Below are 12,524 nucleotides of genomic sequence, written 5' to 3' on the forward strand. Positions count from 1 at the left end.
AGGCCCACTGAATCTAATGTCAATTAGGCACTTAAGTGGACAGCAGTGGGCCCTCCAGGGGATCAAGGATCCCAATGATGGAAGTCCCACCCTCAGAGAGCTGCCAGTCAATCAGAGGCTGGCAACTCTTCCACTGAGCAGTGCCACTGCAAAGGTGATGGCTGCTGCCAGTGGAGCACTTATTTGAGGCCCAGGATCATCACTGGACCCAGGCCACAGGTTGGTCAGGTCAGGAGGTGTCTAGTGGGGTGGGGTCATAGAGTGATACAGCACTGAAACAGGCCCTTCAGCCCACCGAGTCTGTGCTGACCATCAACCACCCATTTATACCAATCCTACATTAATCCCATATTCCCCACCTTCCCTCAACTCTCCTACCACCTACCTAAAATAGGGGCAATTTACAATGGCCAATTTACCTATCAACCTGCAAGTCTTCGGCTGTGGGAGGAAACCGGAGAAGCTTGCAGAAACCCACGTGGTCATAGGGAGAGCTTGCAAACTCCACACAGGCAGTACCCAGAACCAAACCCGGATCACTGGAGCTGTGAGGCTGCAGTGCTAACCACTGCGCCACTGTGCTATCCCACCCTGGGTCTTGAGGGTGAGGGTGTAGGGGTGTTGTTAGCAAGACCACAGGGGTGGCTCTCAGTGGGCCCCCTCTTCCCAAAGCCGGGTCCCTCGTTCAGGCACTGTGTCTTTCAACAAAGCGCACACCCCCACCCACCCAGAGCCTGAAGCAGCCCACACAGTATTTCATGCCATGCTTCACATGCAGTGACAGGGCCACACGCCGCATGGCTAATTGCCATTGCAGCAGGATGAAGCATTTAGTTGGGCATTAATTGCGCAGTTAAGCATCTCAACTGGTGGCGGGCGCAAAAGGCCTTTCACAGGCCTTCCTGCCCTGGTCTTAATTTTGGCAGAGGCAAGAAGTTCGTGGGGTCCTCCCCACTGCCACTATCCCGCCTGATTTTATGCTCTCTCCGCCTCCAAACCCACCGCTGGGACAACATAAAATTTCCCCCGCTTTATGTGCGCAGCACAGTGGTGCAGTGGTTAGTGATGCAGTGGTTAGCACTGCAACTTCACAGCTCCAGTAACCCAGGTTCAGTTCTGGGTACTGTCTGTGTGGAGTTTGCAAGTTCTCCCTGTGACTGTGTGGGTTTCCACCAGGTGCTCTGGTTTCCTCCCACCATCAAAGCCTTGCAGGTTGATAGGTAAATTGGCCATTGTAAATTGCCCCCAGTGTAGGTATGTGGAAGGGAATATGGGATTTTTGTAGGATTAGTATAAATGGGTGGTTGATGGTCAGCACAGACTCAGTGGGCCGAAGGGCCTGTTTCAGTGCTGATTCTCTCCCTATCTCTGTAACTAGCTAGTGATAATTGACATTCAGTCATCAAGTTTCTGAAAGTTTCCTTCCTACTATATCCTGTGCAACTTGTCATATTTTATTACAATTAGACATTCTGGCCCCTCACCTTGTGCTTCATGCTAGTACATTGTGACCTGTTTAGGCTCAAAAAAATGAAGACTTTTTTTTTTTTGGAGATTTGGTAGCCGGCCAACACAATGAAGCTGCAGAAAACAATAAAAAGGGCAGATGTGTCATGAATTTGACATTAATGTTTGCTAAAAACATAGGGAGATTGTAGAAATTGTATTGGATATCATTAGATAAATCATAGATTACCATATACTGATAAATGTTGCAATAACACTGGTTCAGTAAGTGATGGTAACTACTGTTAACCATAACTTACTTTCTTGGCACTGTTATAGTCCTCAGCCTGGAGTAATTTTGTATGTGTGAGTTACTATGTGTGCAGATAATTGACAATTTTGCTAGACAATTATGCTTTTTATAGAACAGTGAAATTTCTGCATCACTGCATTTTATGAGTCCCAGCTGCTTACATCTCTGCATAGCATAATTTCATAATGACATAGGTAGAAATACAAAAATGAACACAGAAGCAAACATGAATGCCAATGAGTTATAGCTCACCAAAGACATTGGAAAGTGTCCTTATGCATTATAAAATGTTCATAGATAAAAAAATAATTGCCACTGATACATAAATAATATATAAGTAAAATGCAACCAGATCCATCATAAAGAATATTAGTGTTTGGAATTCTACTACCTGCAAAATTGAGTGTTTGCCAGCACAAGCTGTCTCATTGCATCAGGCCACTGAATGCGTTGAATAATTATACATAGTACGCAATGCACTTTGCCACTGTGCAGGGAAAAAGGCCAATGGGTGCTGGCTGTCAAGTCCAAATTAAAGATCTGCATGCACTTAAACATATGCCCGCATATGGGAACAAATATTTATTTTAGCTTTATCAAACTTCCAATCCAATTTCAGATATTGAAGACTGGGAGGGAAAGAAATGAAATGAAAGTCCATGTGGAGGGCAAACACAGATTTTGGGGGTGTGAATGAGTGGTGCAACAGCTGCTGTGCTGTTTCAGGAATGGTTACATGGACATGTAGCTCCATGAATGGATGGGAAGAGAGTTGCTCAATTTGTCACGTTAGGGTACACGCTCCAGACAACACCATGGCACCATTCCTGGTTACAGCTGGCAAACAGGCTCTATGTTGGACACTATACTGCAGGACCAGGTAACAGTTAGAGATGAAGATGGTACAGTTAAAGGATTCTGGAAGAGACTCCTGTACCTCGTGAATGAGCTAAAATTTGTTTGGGCAAAGTGTTGCCTGTTCCACATGTACACCAATGCCAAGCACACGTGCAATATTTGTCTCAGTCATTGCATCTCCTTTCTACTCGTACCTCAGAATGTATACTTTCAAGATACAATGCCAAATTATTAATATGGCCTTAGTATTCAGATACTGGTGAGGAGAACATTCAGAGTTTTGATCTTGATCATCACAAGTTATTCCAGATCAATCTGGTTACATGATACACCAGTACTTATAGAAACCCAGGTTGTACACAGGTGTATCACTGTACATGATCTCCTTCAACTTCCAATCTATTGAAATTACTTATCTGCAGGATACTGATCTGTTGCCTTGAGAGCTCAATCCCAACCTAGAGAGCAGCCTCCCTTGTCAAATTTGCAATGACATTTCCAAGAAGGTCCAGTGGGATCTGTGAACTTGAATAATAGTTTGATTGCAACATCTAGTTCAAGTACAGACAGACATTTCTTGAAGAAAACCTCTGGAAATTCTCCTTGTTCTCCAGCTTCCAGAAGTCAATATGACATCTAAGGGACTCCGCAAAGTCTTTCTCACTGACATCTAGGGTGTTGTGCCAAAATTATGAAAGCTGTCTCACAGACTATCCAAGCAACAGCCTGACATAGTCACACTGACCAACTCATACTTTACAGCCAACATCCCTGACTCCTCCATCACCATCCCCAGTACATGAGGGGTGATAGATATAGGACAGATGTTAGAGGTAGTTTCTTTACTCAGAGAGTAGTAGGGGCGTGGAACGCCCTGCCTGCAACAGTAGTAGACTCGCCAACTTTAAGGGCATTTAAGTGGTCATTGGATAGACATATGGATGAAAATGGAATAGTGTAGGTCAGATGGTTTCACAGGTCGGCGCAACATCGAGGGCCGAAGGGCCTGTACTGCGCTGTAATGTTCTAATTCTAATTCTAATCCTGTTCCACCGGCAGGACAGACCCACAAGAGGTGGCAGCACAGTAGTACATAGTAGGAAGGGAGTGACCCTGGGAGTGCTCAATGTTGACTTTGGATCCCATGAAGTTTCATGGCATCAGGTCAAACGTGGGAAAGGAAACTTCCTGCTGATTATCACTTACCACCCTCCATAAAGTTGATGAATCAGTTCTCCACCATGTTGAACACAACTTGGAAGAAACATTGACAGTAGCTAGGATACAGAATGTACTCTGGGTGGGTGACTTCAATGTCCATCACTAAGAGAGTGGTTCAGTCGCACCACTACGGACTGAGTTGGCTTAGTTAAAGGACATATCTGCCAGACTGGGCTTGCGGCAGGTGGTGAGAGAACAAACATAAGGAAAAAATCTACTTGACCTGTCTTCACCCATCTACCTGTCACAGGTGCATCTGTCCATGACAGTATAGATAAGGGTGACCAGCAAACAGTTCTTATGAGACAAAGTCGCAACTTCACACTGAGGATATCCTCCCATCATGTTGTTGTGTGTCACGACCACTGTGGTAAATGGGATAGATTCAGAATAGATCTAGCAGCTGAAAACTTGGCATTCCTAAGATGCAGCAGGCCATAAGCAGCAGCAGAATTGCATTACACCACAATTTGTAACTATGTAGTCTAGCATATTCCCTCATTCTACCCATACCATCAAACCAGATAATCAACCCAGGCATAGCTAAAAATAAGATACCAAGCTGGAGAACACAGGATTACATGCATGCTAAACAGCATTGCAGCATGCTGTGGACAGTTAAGCGATTCCACAAAGAACAGATCAGCTCAAAGCTCTGCAGTCCTACCAACTCTAGTCACGAATGGTGGTGGATAATTAAACAATTAATGTGATGAGGAGGCTCCATGAATATTGCCATCCTCAATGATGGGGGAGCATAAGAACATAAGATCATAAGAAATAGTAGCAGGATTAGGCCATTCAGTCCTTCAAGCTACCTCTGCCATTCAATGAGATCATGACTGATCGTTTACTTCAGCATTTTCCTGCACTATCCCCGTATCCCTTGATGTTTTTAATATGTAGAAATCTATTGATCTCAGTCTTGAATGTACTCAACGACTGAACCTCCACGCCCTCTGGGGCACAGAATTCCAGCACTTGAGTGCAAAAGACAAGGTTGAGGCATTTGCAACCATCTTCAGCCAATTACCATCCCGTCAGTCTACTCTCAATCATGAATAAAGTAATGGAAGTTGTCGTCAACTGTACTATCAAGTGGCACTTACTCACCAATAATCTGCTCACCAATGCTCAGTTTAGGTTGTGCCTGGATCATTTGGCTCTAGACCGCATCACAGCCTTGGTCTAGACATGGACATAAGAGCTGAATTCCAGAGGTGAGGTGAGAGTGACTGCCCTTGACGTCAAGGGAGCATTTGACTGAGTGTGGCATCAAGGAGCCCTTGCCAAATTGAAGTCAGTAGGAATTGGGGGTAAACTCTCCACTGGTTGGAGTCGTACCTAACTCAAAGGAAGATGGTTGTGTTTGTTGGAGGCCAATCATCTCAGCCATAGGATATCCCTGCAGGAGTTTCTCAGGGCAGTGTCCAAGGCCCAACCATCTTCAGCAGCTTCATCAATGATCTTCCATTCATCATAAGGTCAGAAGTAGGAATGTTCGTTGATGATTGCAGAGTGTTCAGTTCCATTTGCAACTCCTCAGCTAACGAAGCAGTCCGTACCCACATGCAGCTAGATCTGGACAACATTCAGGCTTGGGTTGAAGAGTGGCAAGTAGCATTCGCGCCACACAAATGCTAGGCAATGACCATCTCCAACAAGACAGAATTTATTCATCTCCCCTTGACATTCAGCAGCATTACTGTCTCTGAATCTCCCACTATCAACATCCTGCTGGCCACAGTTGACGAGATACTTAACTGGATGACCACGTAAATACTGTGGCTACGTGAGCAGGTCCGAGGCCAGGAATTCTGCAGCAAGTATTAACTTCCTGACTCCTGAAAGCCTGTCCAGCATCTACATGGCACAAGTTAGGAGTGTGATGGAATTCTCTGCACTTGTCTGGATGGGTGCAGCTCCAAGAACACTCAAGAAGCTTGACACAATCCAGGGCAAAGCAGCCCACTTGATTGGTACCCTATCCGCCACCTTGAACATACTCTTCCACCACTGGCACACAGTGGCAGCAGTGTGTGCCATCTACAAGATACACTGCAGCAACTCGCCAAGGCTCCTTCGACAGCACCTTCCAAACTCATAACCTGTACCACCCGGAAGGATAAGAGCAGCAGATGCATGGGAACACCATCACCTGCATGGGAACACCACCACCTGCAAGTTTCCCTCCATGTCACATACGATCCTGACTTGGAAATATATTGCCAGTCCCTCATTGTTGCTGGGTCAAAATCTTTAAACTGCCTCCCAAACAGTACTGTGGGTGTGCCTACACCATGTGGACTGCAATAGTTCAAGAAAGCAGCTCTCCACCACCTTCTCAAGGGTAAGTAGGAATTGGCAATAAATGTTGGCCTAGCAAAGGTGCCCATATCCAGTTACAAGTGCTCATCCTAAAAGCAAGAGCTATTGCACATGAAAATGAAATCTCTCTGACTGGTAAGTGGTAACATGGACAAAATATAAATAATACAGTAACTGTAACTGAAAAAGACCAAAATAAAATGCTTCAAAAATCAAATTAACTGAAGACACTTTTTTTTTTAAACGCCTTCAGCAAACTTTGTTCACTACAGCCTTAAAAGGTGCAGGAGGCACCATCAGTGGCTGTGCACTGGCAGACCTGCACACTGTTGCAAATGTTGATGATGTACCTGGATGATGTCTCAGTTATGCATAGCATTGGAATTTCTCAGACACAAAAGAAAAATCCCCGCCATAAATGGCCCAAATGCTTAAACTAACGAGATTTGTGCCATGGGGGCATACAGTTTGCCCCCAGTGCAGCACCAGCTGAAAACTCCGAGCCAGCACCAAACCAGCACATGGACAATATTCTGTATGTTCTCTCCACTGCTGTTACAGGGGAGCATTGGAATGTCAGCTTCTTAGTCACTGAACCCATATCTGGAAGTGTATATGAGCAATCAAAACTTTATTTTGCACAAATCATCACTTATTATGGAATAAAGGTTAAATTTGGAAAGTCTGCAGTCTGTCCGTGCATAACATTGTCATAGTTTCCTGTACTCCTAGCATTTATCAGGGTCAATTGTGTCAGACATTTGTTTTTTTTCCATTAGTCTCCTATTCCATTCATCCCTTTGTTATGCCGCCTCCATTTAAAAACTTTGCAGCTTGTTTGCATCAGTGCTATCGAATCTGAAAATATTACATTTCAGGGTGCCACATTTCTGCTGGGTGAAAATAAGTAATTGACTGAATAAAGACTTACCTGTTGATATCAACAACTGAGTAAATGTAGACAAATCAAAAGCAAATATGATCGGGCATCGCTGACAAAGCCAACATATATTACACATATCTAATTGTCCTTGAGATGCGGTGGTGAGCCACTTTCTTGAATACAACTCAATGGCTTGCTCGGACATTTCAGCAGGCAATTAAGTGTCAACCACTTTGCTCTGCATCTGGAGTCGTATATAGGCCAGGCAGGTTAAGGTCAGTCGTTGAACTAGGTGGGGACTTTTTTATGTCAAAACTAGTGATTTCATGTTCAGTGTTACTCATACTATCTTTTTATTCCAGATGTATTTAATTAATTGAATTTAAATTACATTGCTGTGGTGGGAATTGAACTCATGTCTCTGGATCATTAGCACAGGCCTCAACAACAACAACAACTTATATTTATATCACACCTTTAACAAAATAAAACCAAGGCGCATTGCAGGAGCATTATTAAACAAACACTGAGTCTTAAAAGGAGATATTAGGTCAGATAACAAAAAGCATGATCAAAGAGGTAGGTTTTAAAGAGTGTCTTAAAGGAGGAAAGCAAGATGGAGAGGCATAGAGGTGTAGGGAGGGCATGTTAGAACTTGGGGCCTAGGCAACCGAAGGCATGGCCACCAATGGTGGAACGATTAAAATCAGGGATGCACAAGAGGCCAGAAGTAGAGGAGTGCAGATATCGTGGATGATTGTGGGACAGGGGAAAATTACAGAAATAGAGAGGAGCAAGGCCATGGAGGGATTTGAAAATAAAGATGCGAATTTTAAAATCAAAACTTTGCTTGACCAGGAGCCAATGTACATCAATGAGCACAGGGGTGATAGGTGAACAGGACTTGGTGCAAGTTAAGACATGGGCAACAAAGTTTTGGATGATCTCGTTAATGGAAAGTAGAATGTGGGAGCCCAACGAGGAATGTGTTGGAATAGTCAAGTCTAGACATAACAAAGGCATAAATGAGGGTTTCAACAGCAGATGAGATGAGACAGGGTCAAAGTTGGGCGATGTTATGGAGGTGGAAATAGGTGGTCTTAGCGATGGTGCGAATATGAGGTCGGAAGCTCATCTCGGGATCAAATATGACACCAAGATTGCAAACAGACTGGTTAATCTCAGACGGTTGCCAGGGGGAGGGGTGGAGTCGGTAACTAGGGAACAGAATTTGGGAGCAGGGACCAAAAACAATGGCTTCAGTCCTCCCATTATTTAATTGCAGGAAAGTTTTGCTCATCCAGTATTGGATGTCAGATAAGCAGTCTGATCATTTAGCAACAATGGAGGAGTCAAGTATAGTGGTGGTGAGGGAGAGCTGAGTGTCATCAGCATACATGTGAAAACTAACGCTGTGCTTTCGGATGATGTCGCCGAGGGGCAGCATGTAGATGAGAAATTTGGAGGGGGCCAAGGATAGATCCTTGGGAGACACCATAGGTAACAGTGTGGGAGCAGGAAGAAAAGCCATTGCAAGTGATTCTCTGGCTACGATTAGATAGATAAGAATGGAACCATGTGAGAGCAGTCCCACTCAGCTGGGCATCAGTGAACAGGCACTGGAGGAGGATGGTGTGGTCAACCATGTCAAAGGCTGCAGACAGGTCGAATAGGATGAGAGGAACATAGGAAGATAGGAACAGGAGTAGGCCATTCAGCCCCTCGAGCCTGTCCCGCCATTCACTGAGATCATGGCAGATCCGCGGCCCAACTCCATATGCCTGCCTTTGGCCCATATCCCTTAATATCTTTGCTTAACAAAAATCTATCTATCTCAGATTTAAAATTTAAAAGAAAAAGTTTCCCTTTGGCACAGTTGCACAAGATGTAATTTGTGACTTTGATAAGAGCTGTTTCAGTACTGTGACCTGATTGGAGGGATTCAAGCATGGCATTCCAGGAAAGATGGGAACAAATTTGGGAGGTGACAGCACATTCAAGGAAATGAGAAAACAAAGTGATGTTGGAGATAGGATGATAGTTTCCAAGGGCGGTGGGGGTCAAGGTTTGGATTTTTGAGGAGAGGAGTGATGACAGAACAATTAAAGGAGAAAAGGACAACATCTGAAGAGAGACAACCGTCTACAATATCGGTTAACGGGGGTACCAGAGAGAAGTTGGGTGATCAGCAGTTTAGTGGGAATAGGATCAAGGGAACTGAAGGTGGGTCTCATGGACAAGATGAGCTCGGAGAGGGCATGAGAGGAGATAGGAGAAAAACTAGAGAAAGATGCAAGTTCAGGTCGAGGGTAGGGGGGAGCATCATTGGAAGTTTGGCCAGGTGGACAAGTGGAAGGGAAGGACACAGCAAAGGCGGCTGATTGGATGGTCTCGATCTTAGTTACAAAGAAGTCCATGAGCTCCTTGCACTTATTGTTAGAGGTGAGGATGGAGGGGACAGAGGAGAGCCGTTTACAGTAGAGAAAAGAAGCAGAGGAGTTATCTTTGCACTCCAAAATGATCCCGGAATAGTGAGCAGTTTTAGTAGATGAGAAGAGGACTTGATGGTGTTTTAAATGATCCAGCCAGATCTGGCAGTGGATGGCTAAACCAGTTGTCTGCCATATCATTTCAAATCTTGGTCCCTTGGACTGAACATAAGAACTAGGAGCAGGAGTAGGCAATTCAGCCCCTCGAGGCTGCTCCGCCATTCAATACGATCGTGACCGATCTCATCTCGGCCTTAACTCCATTTTCCTGCCCGTTCTCCATAACCCTTCAACCCATTACTGATTAAAAATCTGTCAAAGTCCTCCTTAAATTTACTCAATGTCCTGGCATCCATCGCACTCTGGGGTAGTGAATTCCACAGACTAACGACCCTTTGAGAGATGCAATTTCTCCTCATCTCTGTTTTAAATCCGCTACCTCTTATCCTAAAACTATGACCTCTCGTTCTAGATTGCCGCACCAGAGGAAACATCCTCTCTACGTCTACTTTGTTAATCCCTTTAATCATCTTATGTACCTCAGTTAGATCTCCTCTCATTCTTCTAAACTCCAGAGAGTAAAGGCTTAAACTGCTCAATCTCTCTTCCTAAGACAAACCCCTCATCTCTGGAATCAATCTAGTGAACCTCCTCTGAACTGCCTCCCGTGCAACTACATCCCTCCTCAAGTAAGGGGACCAAAACTGTACACAATACTCCAGGTGCAGTCTCACTAGTGCCTTGTACAGTTGCAGCAACACTTCCTTACTTTTATACTCTATTCCTTTAGCAATAAATGCCAAAATTCCATTTGCCTTCCTTATTACCTGCTGTACCTGCATACTAGTTTTCTGCGATTCATGCACGAGGACACTCAGATCCCTCTGCACCGTAGCACTCTGAAGTTTCTCTCCGTTTAGATAATAATTTGCCTTTCTATTCTTCTGACCAAAATGGATAACCTCACACTTATCCACGTTAAACTCCATCTGCCAAATTTTGGCCCGTTCACCAAACCTATCCATATCCATTTGTAAATTTCTTATTTCTTTATTGCAACTTACTCTCCCAACTATTTTAGTGTCATCTGCAAATTTGGCTATAGTACCTTCTATCCCTGCATCCAAGTCATTAATATAGATTGTAAGTAGTTGGGGCCCGAGGACCGAACCCTGTGGCACTCCACTAGTTACATCTTGCCAACCAGAAAAGGACCAATTTATCCCGACTCTCTGTTTTCTGCTGGTTAGCCAATCCTCTATCCAAGCTAATAAATTGCCCCTAACCCCATGTGATCTTACCTTGTGTATTAACCTTTTAGAGTCATAGAGTTATAGAGTCGGACAGCATAGAAATAGGCCCTTCGGCCCAACGCGTCCATGCTGGCCATAATGCCTATCTATTCTAATCCCACCTGCCTGCATTAATTCCATATCCTTGTGAATCTTTTCTGCACCCTCTCTAGCTTAATCACATCTTTCCTGTAGTGCGGCGACCAGAACTGCACACAGTACTCCAAATGCGGCCTAACCAACATTATGAACAACTGTAACATGATGTCCCAACTCTTGTACTCAATGCCTTGGCCAATGAAGGCAAGCATACCATACGCCTTCTTCACCACCCTGTCTACCTGTGTTGCCACTTTCAGGGAACTATGTACTTGCATCCCAAGGTGTCTCTGCTCAACAACACTCCCCAGGGCCCTGCCTTTCACTGTATATGTCCTGCCCTGGTTTAACTTCCCAAAATGCATCACTTCACACTTGTCTGCGTTAAATTCCATTTGCCACTCCCTTGCCCATTTTCCCAGTTGATCTATATCCTGTTGTAACCTTAGACAACCTTCTTCACTGTCCACTGTACCACCAGTTTTGGTGTCATCTGCAGACTTACTAATCATGCCCCTGACATTCACATCCAAGTCATTAATATATATGACAAACAACAGAGGGCCCAGCACAGATCCCTGCAGCACACCACTGGTCACCGGCCTCCAATCTGAAAAACAACCCTCCACTACCACCCTTTTGTGCGGCACCTTATCAAATGCCTTCTGAAAGTCCAGATATACTACATCTACAGGATCCCCATTATCCACTTTGCTTGTTACAGCTTCGAAGAACTCTAGCAAATTAGTCAAACGTGATTTACCCTTCATAAAACCGTGCTGACTCTGATGGATCGCGTTTTGAATTTCTAAATGTCCTGTTATTACTTCCTTAATAATGGATTCTAACAATTTCCCAAAGACAGATGTTAAACTAACTGGTCTATAATTTCCTACTTTCTGCTTCCCTCCTTTTTTGAATAAGGGTGTTATATTAGCATTTTTCCAATCCACTGGAGCCTTTCTCGCATCCAGGGAATTTTGGAATATTATAACCAATGGATCCACTATCTCCACTGCCACTTCCTTTAAGACACTAGGATGTAGGCCATCAGGCCCTGGGGACTTGTCTGCCTTCAATCCTAATGGTTTGCTCAGTACTTTTTCCCTAGTGATGATGATTGTTCTAAGTTCCTCCCTTTCCATAAGCTCTGCATTACTTGATACCATTGGGATGGTACTAATGTCCTCCACCGTGAAAACTGAGGCAAAATACTGATATAGTGTCTCCGCAATTTTTTTGTTTCCCACAATTAACTCCCCAGTCTCTTCTTCCAAGGGACCAACATTCACTTTAGCTACTCTCTTCCCTTTTATATACTTATAGAAGCTTTTGCTATCTGTTTTTATATTTTGCACTAGTTTTCTTTCATAATTTAACTTTGTTCTTTTTATTACTTTTTTTTGAAGGAAGTGGATTACTAAGGGGCCGCTGGATTGCTTGTCCGGTAACAGAACCACTATGCTATTGTAACCCTAGAATAATAAAATAAAAATTTTCGCTAGCGCTTTTTGCAGGTCATCCAATGATCATCCAATGTACCTTTGGCACAAACATTGAATAAATGGCATAATCAGCCATTTACTCCATTTTTT

This window comes from Heterodontus francisci, chromosome 6, assembly GCF_036365525.1.
Source record: "Heterodontus francisci isolate sHetFra1 chromosome 6, sHetFra1.hap1, whole genome shotgun sequence".
In the NCBI taxonomy this organism is placed as follows: domain Eukaryota; kingdom Metazoa; phylum Chordata; class Chondrichthyes; order Heterodontiformes; family Heterodontidae; genus Heterodontus; species Heterodontus francisci.